Source organism: Monodelphis domestica, chromosome 8 (genome assembly GCF_027887165.1).
Source record: "Monodelphis domestica isolate mMonDom1 chromosome 8, mMonDom1.pri, whole genome shotgun sequence".
Lineage (NCBI taxonomy): Eukaryota > Metazoa > Chordata > Mammalia > Didelphimorphia > Didelphidae > Monodelphis > Monodelphis domestica.
Genome location: NC_077234.1, coordinates 196,859,775 through 196,876,244, shown reverse-complemented (window position 1 = coordinate 196,876,244; position 16,470 = coordinate 196,859,775).

Sequence of the window (16,470 nt, the reverse complement as noted above, 5' to 3'; positions counted from 1 at the left end):
GGAAAAGTAAATGGAAGGAGTATTTCTAAATTATTTGGATTATTTAAAGATAATAATATTCAAACATTTTACTAGCGGGGTTTTTTTTCCCCACAAAGAATGCCTTGATTCAACTTTTATTTTTGTTTACCAGTGTCTTAAACTGAACTTTTCCTAGTATTTGTCCAAGAGGAAATGGGCGGTGGAAGAATATAGCCCTGCCTGTGGACTTGTCGGAACTCTCTTTGCAGACACTCCTCTGGCCCTCTGTTTCTAAGACTATGCAGTCCTGAATGAGGATAGAGCCTGAGGCAGAAAGGGGAAGACTTGGAGGGAGCACAGCTACCATGATTCTGCCTGGTGAAAGCATAGTCTTTTCTTTCCCTACATGAGCTGGCTCTGGCCAGTTGCCACAGTAAGTGTTCCTGTTCCAGTGGTCAAGTAATTCTTCCCAGCACAGAGAATTTCTTATGAGGCTGCTGTGCAGAAACCACTGTATAACCTTGAAGACTCTGTTATTTTCTTTCAGTGTATTTTAAAATGATGCTGGGTGGGAAGAGAAAGATGTATCCCTTTAAGAAGATAAATTCCATAAGTGCTGGAAGCCTGCTATGGTGATTTATTATGAGGAAACGGAGATGTGGAGAGGCTAAGTAACCTCAAAGGTCAAGAGGAATGAGGGAATTAGAGTGAATTAAGAAGGCTAGTTGCCAAGGCAACTTCCTGGAAGGAAAAGATAGTGATATGTGCTGTATCTGCATGTAGCGTTGCTATAATCCTTCTTTCGGTGATCTTCTTCTTGTTTTTGAGCAGAAGAATAAGGAGGGTGGAATGACAGTTTAATGTAACCTACATGGACCATAGGACAGAAGCTCACATCTATATAGTGTAAGAGTTCACAGAAGTAATTTCATCATTACCACCCTATAAGGTAAGTTTTCAATTATTATTATGACCTATTGGACGGAGGAGGAAATCATGGATCATAGGGGTTAGGAGATTGTCCCACAGTCATATCAACATAGATAGAAGCTAAAAGGACCTTAAAATGTCATCTAGGTCATTTTTCCTCATTTTCCATAAGAGAAAACTGAGACCCACAGAGCTTAAGTGCGAAAAAGACAGAGGAGAAATGTGATGAAAAGGGGGCTTCTCAGAACTAATTGAGGTGATACCAGAAAAAATATTTTCTTTCTCCTAAGTTGAAAGCAGATAAGTAAAAGTTGGAATGAAAATACTTAGAGCTTTTTGATGCAAAGCTTCTTTGAAAACCCAAAGCATAGAGGTCAGAATCAGAATGTTGAACAGACATATTCTGCCTGAAGCTGCTCTAATCAAAGTGATTTTTCAATGAACACTTTACAACAGACTGTTAATACAGCACCATCAAAATCCCTATAATTTCATTTGGTTGATTTCTTCAGACACATATCAGATAGTCATCCCTCACCAAATGGAATGAACAACCTTTAACATGTCTTTTTATTTTTCTATCTCACAACATTATTTCTGTTTTTTAAACCCTTGTCTTCTGCCTTAGAATTGATAATAAGTATTGTTTCCAAGGCAGAAGAGTTGTAAGTACTAAGAAATTGGGATTTAGTGACTTGCCCAGGATCACACATTTAGAAGTACCTGAGGTCAGATTTGAACCCAGGACCTCTTGTCTTCTAGGCCTGGTTCTCTATCCACTGAGCCACCTAGCTACCAAAGCAATTAGATGTTCCTTCCAGTAGAATGTTTGTAACTTGAAGCTACACAGACTATTTTTATATCATGGTGGATAAGGTTAAAGAATTGGAGTCAGGAAGACTTGCCATTATTTCTTAATTTCGCTACTCACTAGCTGTGTAGCCTTAGTAAGCCACTCAATTAATTACTTAGTAAGCCAATCAATTAACAAGTATTTATGAAATGTATAGGCTGTCAGGCACCATGCTAAACCCCAGGTGAACAAATGAAGATAAGATTTCTCACCTGTAAAATGGGGATAATAATAGTACCTTCTCTAGGTTACCTCTAGGATTAAGTGAGAATAAATGTGTTTCTCTCTGTCTGTCTTGCTCTTTCTCCCCCTTCCTCCATATATATTTGTAAACACACATGTGTATATGATACATATAGACATGTACATGCCATTTTTCAAACCTTAATGAGTTATATAAATATTGCAATTCATAGTCTTAATTATTCATAATGTAATATCAATATGTATTATTTTCTTCGGCACCTAGCAGAGTTCCTGGTACAGAGTAGACAATTAGTGAATATTTGTTGAATATAACTGAATTACTTTACATTAGAGTATGCCTGTACCTCTTCTGGTAGGATTGGATTTAAAAGAGACTTCAATCTGATTGTTCTTAGGCCTGGAAGAATATCAGTGCTCAATTAAGCAATCATTAATGATAATTGAAGTTCAATCAAGATATGTTAAGCTTTATCTTGGTCTTTTTATCCTAAATCTTAAAATCCAAAGTATATCGTTATTTAAATGTAAAATGTGCTAGGAATCAGTTAATCTTTATGTCTTATTTTAGCAGAGTTATTTTTAATTCAAAAATTGCAACTGATTAGATCAAGGGATCAAGCTCTATCTTTTTTTTTTCCTCTCTGGTATTTGTATTTGTGAATAGTCTAATCAATTGGTCCATGAAGCCATAACCAGGCAACACTTTTTATCCCATGCCAGCTAGCTTTCCTGATGGAGGATATGTAGCATAGGAGAAAACAGTATTTAAAGGGCTGACATTGATTCTGCTAACCTACAAAATGAAGGCAAATGTCACCATTGCAATATGTGTTTTTTTTTTTTTAAATACTTATTGTGTACAGGCAGCCCATATTACTTGAAGTCAGTGGGAGTGAAGGTAGGAGAAGGGAAATTCTCACTATCACATTTTAAAACAGGAGAAAATTTAAAAATGGGGCTCAACAGTTTTCTTTTGGCTAGATTACAACCAAAAATTGTGTTGTAGCATAATATGATCAATGAATTTGTTCCTGATCTTTACGTCTCTATAGATTTCTTTTCATCTAAAACAAAAAGTAAAAAATATAGAAATTTTATCTCAGAAAAACATCTTCAATATTTCAAAGACTTATTATTTCATGTATAATGGGGGTACTATCCCCAATAACATAGATCAAAACCTTTGTCTACAACTATGTAGATGGTCTTTCTTCAATTAGTTAATCAATAAATAAGGTCCTTCATACTTATGTCTATAATAATATGACTGTAGGCAAATCTCCTAACTCCTATGAACCAAAATTTCCTCCTCTGACCAATAGGTGATAATAACAAGCAATAAATTTATTAAGTACCTACTCTGAAGCAGGCACTGTGCTAAGTGCTGTGGGTACAAAGAAAGTAAACAACGAAAACAACAGTCCTTGCCCTCAAGAAAGCTTGCAATCTAATAATGAAACTGCAGAGGTTAAATTTCATCACTTTTGCATCCCATTCATCCACTGATGAGACTCTCTGGCCCTAGCAAATCTGGTTCTCAAATGACAGACCCATCAGCAGCTCTGCCCTCAAGTCCTTTTTAATTTGACCTGTCAGAACTTGTGCTCTTCTGGCTTAGCCATGGAAACCCTGAGGTCACCTTCATGCCACAAGGAAGCAGAGGGCTTGAATGGAAAAAGAGCAACATCATTTATAGAAATACAAGTTATGGTTTTTAATGTAGTTTTTTAATGTCAAAATCCCCTATAAATGTTGATGAATCTAACTTTTTTTTCTCTGTGGAGAAATTATTGTGTATTAATAAAGTCATAGATATGAAATCTGGAAATCCTAGATTCAGATCCTTTCTCTGTGTGACCAAGTTAATGTCTCTGAGGCTCAGGGAACTCTTTAGGGCACACACACACACACACACACACACACACACACATACACGTATACATACACATATTCATATATACACATGCATATATGTATAATCATTACATATATGTATGCATATGTACATAGATGAGATCACAGATTTGTTAGAAAAAGTAAAATCTTGCCTAGATTGTAAGTTCTTTGAGGGCAAAGATAATGCCTTGTTTTACGCTTAAGCTCTTCCAGCACCTAGCTCAGTATTGTGTATGTATTGTCTATCCAATGTTTAAAGGTTCTTATTATCAAAAACCTACTGAATAATCTGAGGATGGAGATTGACGTACTGGATGGAGCCTGGGCTTTGAGTCAGAGAGACCTGTATTTATATTCTGCATCTATCTCTCACTGTTGTTGGTGATGTTCAACTGTGTTTTTCTGGTGTCTGACTTTTTGTAACAAACACCATTTTGGGGGTGTCTTGGCAAAGCCACTGGAATGGTTTGCCATTTTATTCTCCATATCCTCATTTTCCAGATGAGGAAACTGAGACAAATAGGGTTAAGTGACTAGCTCAGGGTCACATAGCTAATAAGTGTTTGAGGAAAGAATTGAAATAATGAAGATAAGTCTTCCTGACTCCAGGTTCACCATTCTATCCATTGTATCATCTTGCTGCCCCTAGTCTCTTAAAGTAGTTAGGTAGCTAAGTGGATAGAGTTAGGAAGATCTGAGTTCAAATATGCACTCAGACACTCAGCTGTGTGACCCTGGGCAAAGTACTCAATCCTATCTGCCTCATTTTCCTCATTTGTAAAATTAGCTGGAGAAGGAAGTGGCAAACAAGAACAACCCAAATAGAGTTACAAAGAGTAGGATATGACTGAAATGACCCAATATAACAACAGCAAAAAAGAGGAGGTGGTCTCTGTCTGAGTAGCAGAACAACTGGTATATGAAAACAACATCAGAGATGGAAATAGCAACTGCATGTATCGTGTAATGGGGGGACCTGGTCAATCATGGCTTGGATCTTAGACTATGAGCAATATGATCCAACTAGTGCCAGTCCACATGGAGAGTTGGAGAGTCTGCTTACCCTTTCCTTCCTGGCTTCAAAGCACCCAAATTATTCTTGTTTGTTTGTTTGTTTTTATCAGAACTATGATTTCATTGTTATATTTTCAAAAACTCCAAATGAGGAAACTCCCTTGACTATTGCACTGTATCCTTACTGAAATATATACTCCACTGGGTTATTCCCTTGAATGTCAAAATATAAAGAACTGTTGATTCTTTCTGAGGACTCATTGTCTAATTAATAAATTGCAGCCAATTCAGGAAAGCTTTCGAAGTATCAGGGAACAAAATAATTAGTCAAACAGTAATATATTTGAGCATTTTGTGTTTGTTGGGAGTATAGTTTTATTTATCAAAATCACAAGTGAGAGTGGGGTGGCAGGTAGACACCAAGTAGGAAAGCATTTCTGAAAAGGGCTTGACAAACACTCGTGCCAGAGGTAGTAGTCTTCCTGGAACATCTTGTATAACCCAAGCTCCAAGCTCAAAGAAGCTGAAGCATGGGCAGTGGCCAAAGCCCAGTAAATCATCTCTGTGGGTGGACTAACCAGGCTCAGGGTAACTGACATCATTAGACCCATCAGTGAGTTAGGGGGTTGTCTACCTCATCCATGTGAAGACTTCCTCCAGATAAGAACAATTTGTCCCAATACACATGAGGTTGAGTGAAGGGGGAGCTTAGGTAACTTAGAGCTTGGTTAGACATCAAAGAATCCAAGGTCATTCACTGCATCCTGAGCCATCACCAGTGGTCTTGACTAGACTTTGATGCCTTGGAAGAGACAGTGAAGCCAATGACTTTGTGCCATTCTGCCTTACTTAAATCCAATTTATACTCGGGTCTAAAGCTATCACCAGTGATAACATTTGGGTCTTCTTTGAGTATGAAGGACATCCAACCAACCATATAAAAATTATTAATTCATAGAATATTAGGGCAGCAAGGGACTATCTGGATCATTCCTTGAGAGAAGTTACAAGAATTGGACCCTATCACACAGTAGGTAAGTATTAGAGCTCTGCTGAAAAATGGTTCAAATATCATACAGAAATGTTTCTTTGGCATTCTTGTACTGCAGCTAAATATAGTGGATAGCTTCAGTTTTACTTCAAGTGACAATTAAAATTTACTCTGCAGAGTTTTGTTGGAAAGGAAAAGATTGCCTAAAACCTTTTCCTTGTTCAAACCAATATTTGTGTTTCTCAGGCTCCTAATTCCAAGCCAGAAAGAAATCCAAAAGCATTGTTTCTGCTGTCAGATGTGGTTTTTGAATTGGTTAAACATTTTTTTTTCTCTTTCTTTTTTGAATCCTGGTTTAAAAGGGCTGGATCACTAGATAGGGGAAGGGGATACAGAGGGATATGTTTGAAAATAAGGATGATATAAAATATAATTTACTTTAATTTTAAAGAAGGTCCTTTGACATTCTTGACGATACCAAAGATGTAATGTCAATGTAATTTAGCATTTGGATAGCAAGGTGGTACAGTGGTTGGAGTATTGGACATAGAGTCAAAAAGACCTGAGTGAATTCTGCCACAGATATTTATTGCCAGTGTAATCCCAGATAAATTATTTTAACTTTTCTCAACTTCAATTTCTCCAAGTATAAAATAGGGTTAATAATAGCATCTACCTCACAGAGTAGTTATAAGAATGAAATTAGATAATTTATGCAAAATCCAGTACAAACTTTCATAGTACTATCTAAATGCTAGCTATTATATGCTGAGTATATTATAGCATTCTTACTTTATTTTAATGTCATATTATTTGATGTCTGATCTTGTCCACTCTCTTCATCTCATTCTTCCCCTCGTAATTCAATGCTTTCACCTTCCTGAAACCTTGTAGCATTTTAGACATCTCTTAAGAAATTTCACATACCCTGCTTGATACCAAGGTTAATTGTGTACTTGCATCATTGTTTTTCCTGCTAGAGGGTAAGCTCTTTGAAGACAGACCTCACCTTTGTTGGCTTCCTATTCGCTGCACAATCTTAGTGCCTTGAATGTGATTAGAAGCTCAATAAGTTTCTGCTCGATTTAATTTTTTAATTAATTACACCTTCTACTGTAAGCCACCTTAGTCTCCAGAAACAAGATAACACAACATTCTTTTGGGTTAATTAAAAAGCTTTTTGTAAATATGATTATGTCACACTAAGATAAAACACAAGCATTTTTTTCAATTTTCAATTTTTTCTTTTTTTTCTAGTGTATGTGTTGGGGGGATATAGCAATAGGGAGGGAGGGAGGAAGGAAGGAAGGAAGGAAGGGAGGAAGGGAGGGAGGGAGGGAGGGAGGAAGGAAGGAAGGAAGGAAGGAAGGAAGGAAGGAAGGAAGGAAGGAAGGAAGGAAGGAAGGAAGGAAGGAAGGAAGGAAGGAAGGAAGGAAGGAAGGAAGGAAGGAAGGAAGGAAGTCAGAGAAAGAGAGAGGGGGGATCATAGAGATTTTTTTTTTTAATACAGAGAAGAGAAAGGCAGTCAAATAAGAATAGCTTTGACAATGGAGTTGATTTTATATATAATAGAGAATTGTAGCTTCATGTATTATCCTTTTTTTTCTTTTCTACTATGTATATTCAAATAACCATTCTACTTGTTATTTAAGTTAAGAATACAAATTTTAAAAATAAAGCAACAAGATGGTGATGGTCATAATATAAAATAGAAGCAAGACTTCTTCTTAAACCCTAGAGAAGTGCTTCTATTTATCCCAATAGAATCCTACCCTCTAACCTTTAGTTATTCCAGTAGGGTAGGAGATGGGTAGGGTTATCTAACTCAATATCTGACCTCGGTGTCATTGCTGAGTCAGTCAGAGCACCTTTTGAAGCAGCATTCTATCAGAGTTCATGTCAGCTGAGGATGCACAGTTTAACTACTGGAGCTGTTTGCTTTTGGGGAAAGATGAGAGGCTTGTTTTTCCAATTAAATCCACCCACTTACAAGAATGAATAATAAAGCATTCTTTGACATGTAAAAAAACTTGGCACCTCTTAAGTCCAGTAACACAAGTCTATAAACCAGAGAATCATATGCTGGCTTATACAGAACAGGGTTTATTGCCATTGAGGCCAGTATAGCCACATTCTTAGGTGAAGATCTGATATTCAATTTGCCTGTAGGTTACAAACTACTAAATGCTGAGAGAGAGAGAAAGTATAAATAAAAGGTACTGAAACTTCCAGAAATTAATGACATACAGAAATCATCTGAATGTACCTTTATGTGGCATCACTTTCCAAGATTTGCAAAACTCGTGCTCCTTCATTCATTAGTTCGTTGGTTCATTCATTCCTGCCTTCCTTCCTTCCTGTCTTCCTTCCTTCCTTTCTTCCTTTCTTTCTTTCTTTCTTTCTTTCTTTCTTTCTTTCTTTCTTTCTTTCTTTCTTTCTTTCTTTCTTTCTTTCTTTCTTTCTTTCTTTCTTTCTTTCTTTCTTTCTTTCTTTCTTTCTTTCTTTCTTTCTTTCTTTCTTTCTTTCTTTCTTTCTTCTTCTTCCTTCCTTCCTTCCTTCCTTCCTTCCTTCCTTCCTTCCTTCCTTTCTTTCTTTCTTTCTTTCTTTCTTTCTTTCTTCCTTCCTTCCTTCCTTCCTTCCTTCCTTCCTTCCTTCCTTCCTTCCTTCCTTCCTTCCTTCCTTCCTTCCTTCTTTCTTCCTTTCTTTCTTTCTTTCTTTCTTTCTTTCTTTCTTTCTTTCTTTCTTTCTTTCTTTCTTTCTTTCTTTCTTTCTTTCTTTCTTTCTTTCTTTCTTTCTTTCTTTCTTTCCTTTTTTTTCAACATTATCCTGCCAGAGGTGGTATAATAAATTACAGTCTTTGGATAACCTCAAATGTTTTCCATTGCTAAACACCTGAGGAATGTTTCATACTTAGGAGTAACAAATAGTTTGTCTTTATCAATTATTTCTTCCAGTGATGAACATGGGTTTGAAGTTTTTTCAATGAAGTAACACGTTCTGTTCTGGGTGGCTTTGCCTTTTTGAAAGGCTTGTAAAATACTTTCTCAATGTGTCATCTATTTATCTATATAGCTTTTAATAGCTTAGAGTTTTTATGTACCATTTGAAACTTTGTGTTGAAACTATACTATGGATTAATTGTAGATATTAAAAGCTTACTTTTAAAAATTCACACCTTTATTGCTCCTGGCAATTTGTCCATCTCATTTTTTTTCCCTCAAACAGGATATTCAGGTCTCATGATTCTCCTTTTTCAGAAAGTACTTAAAAATACATCTCTCCTATAGTGGAATAAATTCCTACAGGGAGGGAATTGTTATTTTTGTTACTGTGTCCATAAAGTGAGTGTTTAACAAATGTTTGCTGAATTTAAAGAACTTTGTGCTCTAAAAGTGAAATGTAAAGTTTTAATTGTATAGATATAAGCCAAATGTAACCACGGATCACATCTTTATGCATCAGTTTCTTCATCTGTAAAGTGAAGGTGTCGGTTTGGAGGTCTTCTATTCTGACATTTATAATCAATATCCAAGTCAATCTTTCACCTTTTCAATGACTTCCTCACATGGTTTAGTCTTCCTTTCCACTTTGGCTCTTGTTGGCAAACTTAAAGAATTTAATGTTTAAATTAATGACCATTCTAACACCTTGGCTTTTCAAATTCAGTCTTTCAACAGGAATGACATTAATGAAAAGGCATTACTATCTACCCTGCTGCTGAACCCTAAGGACCATGGGACTTTTCCATTAGATTTGCAACTGAAACTTTCTGAATGTGTTTTCTTCCTTTTATAATGTGAACTCCTTGAGAACAGAGACTGACTGACTTATTGTCCTGTTTTATACCCAATACTTAGAATGGTGTTTTGCACATAGTGTGTACTTAACAAATAATTTGTTCATATATTCATCCACCTTTTCAACTCCCAATTCTTCGACTTTCATTGGAGTTCCTTACAAAAGGTCCCTTACAGAGGTGGTCATATAATAGCTCTCACCATCATCTCAAACTTCTTTATTTCTAAGATCTTGAAATTCTGACGTTTGTATCTCTAATCACAATTTCCTAGTCCTAACATTGCCTGCTATTTTATACTTCTGGAACCTGCTAATCACTCTGCTTTCTTAATTCTTCCTGATTCTCCAGTTCTAGCTGCCCAATTCTAACTTCCTTGCTTCCTTTATTGTTTTGATCCTTTATTCAACCATTTCAACAGTGTATTTTCCCCTAATCTGGAATCCCTTCTTGAAACTATCCTATCATTGTTGTTGTTTAGTTCTGTCTGACTCTTCATGACCCTATGAACCATAGAGTTTTCTTGGCAAGACACTGGAATGGGTTGTCATTTAATTCAGCTCTCCAATGGATTAAGGCAAACAGAGGTTTAGTGACATGCCAAGGGTCACACAATTAGTAAGTGTTTGAGGCTAGATTTCAACTTAGGTCATTCTTACACTCCATCCACTGAGCCACCTACCTGCTGATCCATCTATCTGCCCTATCTAAACCTCAACCCTAGGTTGTCATCATCATAGGCTTTTCTCTTCCCTAAATGCTTGTTTGATTTTTTTCCCCATAAATGCTTTTTGAGGAAGTCATGATACTGTTTTTACTTGGTCGGTGGCATGTAATAATTTGAACCCTAAACTTTTTTTAAATTTATTCTTGACTAACAAAGTATTATTACTATTCTAAGACTCCCCTTTCCTCAAGTACCTTGTCATTCCTTAAAAATGTCTTTCCTTCTTTCACATCTCCAAGCTTGCCTTTATCTTTTGCCTATACTTTCCTCATTCCCTCTGATCACAGAGATGAGAAGATTGTTCTGGACTAAGAAAACAATAATCCCTCTACTGAAGCCTTGTTCCTATCTCCTCTCATCTCTCTCTTTAATAAATATTGATCATTCATTCCCTCTCTCATTTTCAGTATCTCCCTTAATGTACTCTTTTCCTTCTGTGCACAAAATGATCAATTATTCCCTATCCTAAAATCAAATTTAAAAAATATTTTAAATCACCTTCCTTTGATATTGACATTCTCTATTTTCTCCCTCACTGTTAAATTGTTTAAAGCTTCTCCTTCCTATTGTACTGACATTGTCCCCTCCAAAGGTACTAAAAAATGACCTGTTGGTTGTTATCCAATAACCTTTTCTCCATACTTATCCTTCTTGACTTTTGTATAGATTTGTCATAGTACCACTCTCTTCTTAATATTCTCTCCTTCTGAGAATGTTGTACTGTACACAGAGACTGATACACTGTGGCACAATTGAACACAATGGACTTCTCTACTAGTAGCAATGCAGTGACCTAGGACAATCCAGAGGAATTTATGAGAAAGAACGCTATCCACATCCAGAGAAATTGTGGGAGCAGAAACATTGAAGAAAAACAATTGCTTGATCACATGGTTCGATGGGGATATGACTGGGGATGTAGACACTAAACAGTCACCCTAGTGTGAACATTAATAATATGGAAATGGGTTTTGAACAATGATACATGTAAAATCTGGTGGAATTGCTCATTGGCTCTAGAAGAGGAGAGGGAAGAGGGGAGGGAAAAACATGAATCATGTAACCATGGAAAAATATTCTAATTTGATTAATTAAATAAATAGATTTAATTTTTTAAAATATATTTTCTTCTTCTCTGTCAACTTTTAGAACTTTGTTGTCTTCTGATTCTCCTTTCACATGTCAGATTGCCTGTTTCTTGCCTTCTTCACTGTTTCACCTTCCTTTCCTTGTCTTTACTGGTTAGTGTGGATATTCCCAATTGTTGTGATCTTAATCTTTTTTTCTCTTTGTTTTTGTAACCCTCGTCAATTCTGTTTATTATAGCATTTTAAATGATACTATATACTAAATTTCAATACTAAATATATCAATGCATCTTTTATAAAGAGCCTTCCATAAAAGATAGAGTAATTGAATTAGACTCATGTAGTCCTTGCTTTAAGTCCCACCCCCAACACTTAGTAGGTATGTGACCTCAATTAAGTCATTTAAGCTCTGAATGGCTCAGTTTTATCACGTGGGAAAACTGTTTCATCATCTTTAATAATAACTATAGGTCATACTTCAAAGCATCTTGATGAGATCCAGATAAGATGATGTATAAAACCACTTTGCAAAGCTTAAAGTGCTTTATGTCAATTATTATTATCTCTATTTGAACTCATCATTTATTTTCAACTTCCTTTTAGAAATTCCTATTTGATTTACTGACACCCTGAATCAATAGAGACAAAATCAATCTTTTGCCCAGATTTACTTTCATCTAAGCCTACCAATTTTTGTTACCTATATGACCTTGGAGAAGTCCCTTAACTTCTCTTCTCCATCTATAAAAAGATGAGGCTGGACAAGATGGCTTCTCAGGTTCCTTTTAGCTCTAGTTCTCTAATATCTTTGGTGTAGGCTAAGGTGTCCCACTAAAACCTTCCACATAGTTGTAAACAATCAAAAGAACATCGAAACAATAACTGGTTGATTAGTCTGAGGCTACCTTTCAGATAAGCCATATGAGTTGTTTAGATTTACAAATGAGAAACTCTTTACATCACTTGCTAGACATAACCCAGGTCCTTGGTTGGATGGATCTCTGACAGGTGGTTTAGTTTCTCAGTCACACAGTACTAGGCCCAATTTCCTTAATCACTGACTTCCTTAGAGATTTCATAGAAAGAGCAAAAATTGACCAAAAGTTGCCCTGGGCTGTTCAACATATCATTAGCAACCCATTTATATAGTCATTTGCTCCCCCAGTGGGCAGACAGTGAATCATGGGTAAAGCTACACAGACCAAAATGGATCATCAGTTAAATGATATCAGTTCCTTGGGAATGACAGGACAACAACCACACAAACGACCCCTTCCTTAGTAACTAGTCAAGATTAAAAAGAAAATTCTGATCGCTCTTTGCAGATGACATGATGGTCTACTTAAAGAATCCTAGAGATTCAACCAAAAAGCTAATTGAAATAATCAACAACTTTAGCAAAGTTGCAGGATACAAAATAAACCCACATAAATCATCAGCTTTTCTATATATCTCCAACACAGCTCAGCAGCAAGAACTAGAAAGAGAAATCCCATTCAAAATCACCTTAGACAAAATAAAATGCCTAGGAATCTACCTCCCGAGACAAACATAGGAACTATATGAACATAACTACAAAACACTCTCCACACAACTAAAACTAGACTTGAGCAAGTGGAAAAACATTAACTGCTCATGGATAGGACGAGCCAATATAATAAAAATGACCACCCTACCCAAACTTATTTATCTATTTAGTGCCATTCCCATTGAACTACCAAAATACTTCTTCACTGATTTAGAAAAAAACATAACAAAATTCATTTGGAACAACAAAAGATCAAGGATATCCAGGGAAATAATGAAAAAAAAAACACAAATGATGGGGACCTTGCCGTCCCTGACCTAAAACTATATTACAAAGCAGCAGTCATCAAAACAATTTGGTACTGGCTAAGAAACAGAAAGGAAGATCAGTGGAATATACTAGGGGAAAGCGACCTCAGCAAGACAGTATACGATAAACCCAAAGATCCCAGCTTTTGGGACAAAAATCCACTATTCGATAAAAACTGCTGGGAAAATTGGAAGACAGTGTGGGAGAGACTAGGACTAGATCAACCTCACACCCTACACCAAGATAAATTCAAAATGGGTGAGTGACTTAAACATAAAGAAGGAAACCATAAGTAAATTGAGTAAACACAGAATAGTATACATGTCAGACCTTTGGGAGGGAAAAGACTTTAAAACCAAGCAAGACATAGAAAGAATCACAAAATGTAAAATAAATAATTTTGACTACATCAAACTAAAAAGCTTTTGTACAAACAAAACCAATGTAACTAAAATCAGAAGGGAAACAACAAATTGGGAAAAAATCTTCATAGAAACCTCTGAAAAGTTTTATTTCTCATATTTATAAAGAGCTAAATCAATTGTACAAAAAATCAAGCCATTCTCCAATTGATAAATAGGCAAGGGACATGGATAGGCAGTTCTCAGATAAAGAAATCAAAACTATTAATAAGCACATGAAGAAGTGTTCTAAATCTCTTATAATCAGAGAGATGCAAATCAAAACAACTCTGAGGTATCACCTCACACCTAGCAGATTGGCTAACATAACAGCTATGGAAAGTAATGAATGCTGGAGGGGATGTGGCAAAGTAGGGACATTAATTCATTGCTGGTGGAGTTGTGAACTGATCCAACCATTCTGGAGGGCAATTTGGAACTATGCCCAAAGGGTGACAAAAGAATATCTACCCTTTGATCCAGCCATAGCACTGCTGGGTCTGTACCCCAAAGAGATAATGGACACAAAGACTTGTACAAGAATATTCATAGCTGCGCTCTTTGTGGTGGCCAAAAACTGGAAAACGAGGGGATGCCCATCAATTGAGGAATGGCTGAGCAAATTGTGGTATATGTTGGTGATGGAATACTATTGTGCTAAAAGGAATAATAAAGTGGAGGAATTCCATGGAGTCTGGAACAACCTCCAGGAAGTGATGCAGAGCGAGAGGAGCAGAACCAGGAGAACATAACACACTGTGGTATAATCGAACGTAATGGACTTCTCCATTAGTGGCGGTGTAATGTCCCTGAACAATTTGCAGGGATATAGGAGAAAAAAACACTATTCATAAGCAAAGGATAAACTATGGGAGTGGAAACACCTAGGAAAAGTAACTGCCTGAATACAGCGGTTGAGGGGACATGACAGAGGATAGACTCTAAATGAACACTCTAATGCAAATATTATCAACATAGCAATGGGTTCAAATCAAGAGAACATGTAATGCCCAGTGGATTTACGTGTTGGCTATGGGGGGTGGGGGGAGGAAAAGAAAATGATCTATGTCTTTAATGAATAATGCTTGGAAATGATCAAATAAAATATATTAAAAAAAAAAAGAAAATTCTGAAAACTTTTAAACATCCTAACTTTTAACTCCCTTAATTATCTACCTTTCCTCTTACTAGCTATCTATAGTCACTCTATTACTATACTCATATAATAAAACTTGTTCCCTTGACATGGAGAAAATCTGAGCTGTCAGATTCTTTGGACAAGACCTTTTTTTGCTGTCCCCATATCACTATTATCCTTATCTTTAAATCTAATCAGTTTCCAATTCCTATTGATCCTTCCACTATAAGACTTCACCTCATTTAATCTCCCTACTCTATACTTCCATAACAATCATTCAAGTCCGTATTATCTCTTGCTTGAACCGTATGGATCTTCTAGAAGAACTAATACTTTTGGTGTCAGAGATTCCTGACACCTTTTCAAGGCTGCTCATCTGACTTTGGTGTCCCTCTGGCACTCAACTCTCACCTGTGGTTCTACGGAGTTGTAACATGCATGGTAAGCCATCCCAATAGACAGACTAAACCAAACTGAAGGTAAACAGTGGGTCACAAATCCATTGGTGTGTTAGATGGGAAACTATCCCAAGCAGTAAAGATTTCCCCTGCTGGGATGGGAGGATGAGAACAGTTTGTTCTAGTGGTTATGAAGGTATCTGAAGCAGGGGCTGTGGAACACTTAGACTTAGGTCAGACATCAAATATGCCAAGGTCATCCATTGTATCCTGGGTTATCACCAATTGTCCTTCCTTTTGTCCTGCCTTTGGACTTTGAAGACTTTGAGAGAGTGAAGCTGATGACTTTGCGCAACTCTGCCTCTCTTAAATCCAATTCAGGTATGACTTAAGACATTACTCCATGATGTCATTGGTCTTCTTCAAAAAGGAATGATAGTGTATATGTATAGACTAGGTAGTTCAGTGAATAGAGTGACAAGCCTGGAGTCAAAAGGACCTGTGATCTAATTTAGCCTCAGACACTCCCTAGCTGTGTCACCCTGGGCAAGTCACTTAACCTGAATTGCCTAGCCCTCACTACTCTTCTGCCTTGGAATCCATAATTTAGTAAGGATTAAAAAAGAAAAGGAATGACAAACAACTACCTCTTGCTGGGATTATTACAATGGTATTCTGTGTTCTTTTCTTCCCTCCATCATCTCTTTTCTGATGTATAGGTCTGTCACTACCTTAAGAGCCAACAGTGACTCCTTATTAACTTTAGGACAAAATCACAATAACTGATAATTATAGAAGTGCTTCATGATTTATAGACTACTTTACACATGCATCTCCCTTGGCACAAATTCCTTATCCTACTACTTAAGATCTCCATTTCAAGCCAGTCTTTCCAGCATTATTTCATACTCTTTTTCATGCCCTCTCTTCTAGATAATTGGAATATTAGCTGCTTCCCCATGACATGATCTCATGTCCTATTTCTACTCCTCTGAACATTTTACATTCTAAGAAGTTATTTCCACAGTTAAAACACATTTTAAAATGTTTTTCTTTCTTCAAAGGCCCATTCTAGTACCAACCTTTCCCATGAATTTTTTTGTGATATACCGGCTGAATGTTTATTTAAATTACCTTAGAACACTTCGAACAGAAAACTTCTTTGTTCTTGTCATGTCTTAACCTGGTATCATATTAATCTATATTTGCCTGATCCTCCCTCATTTTCATTAG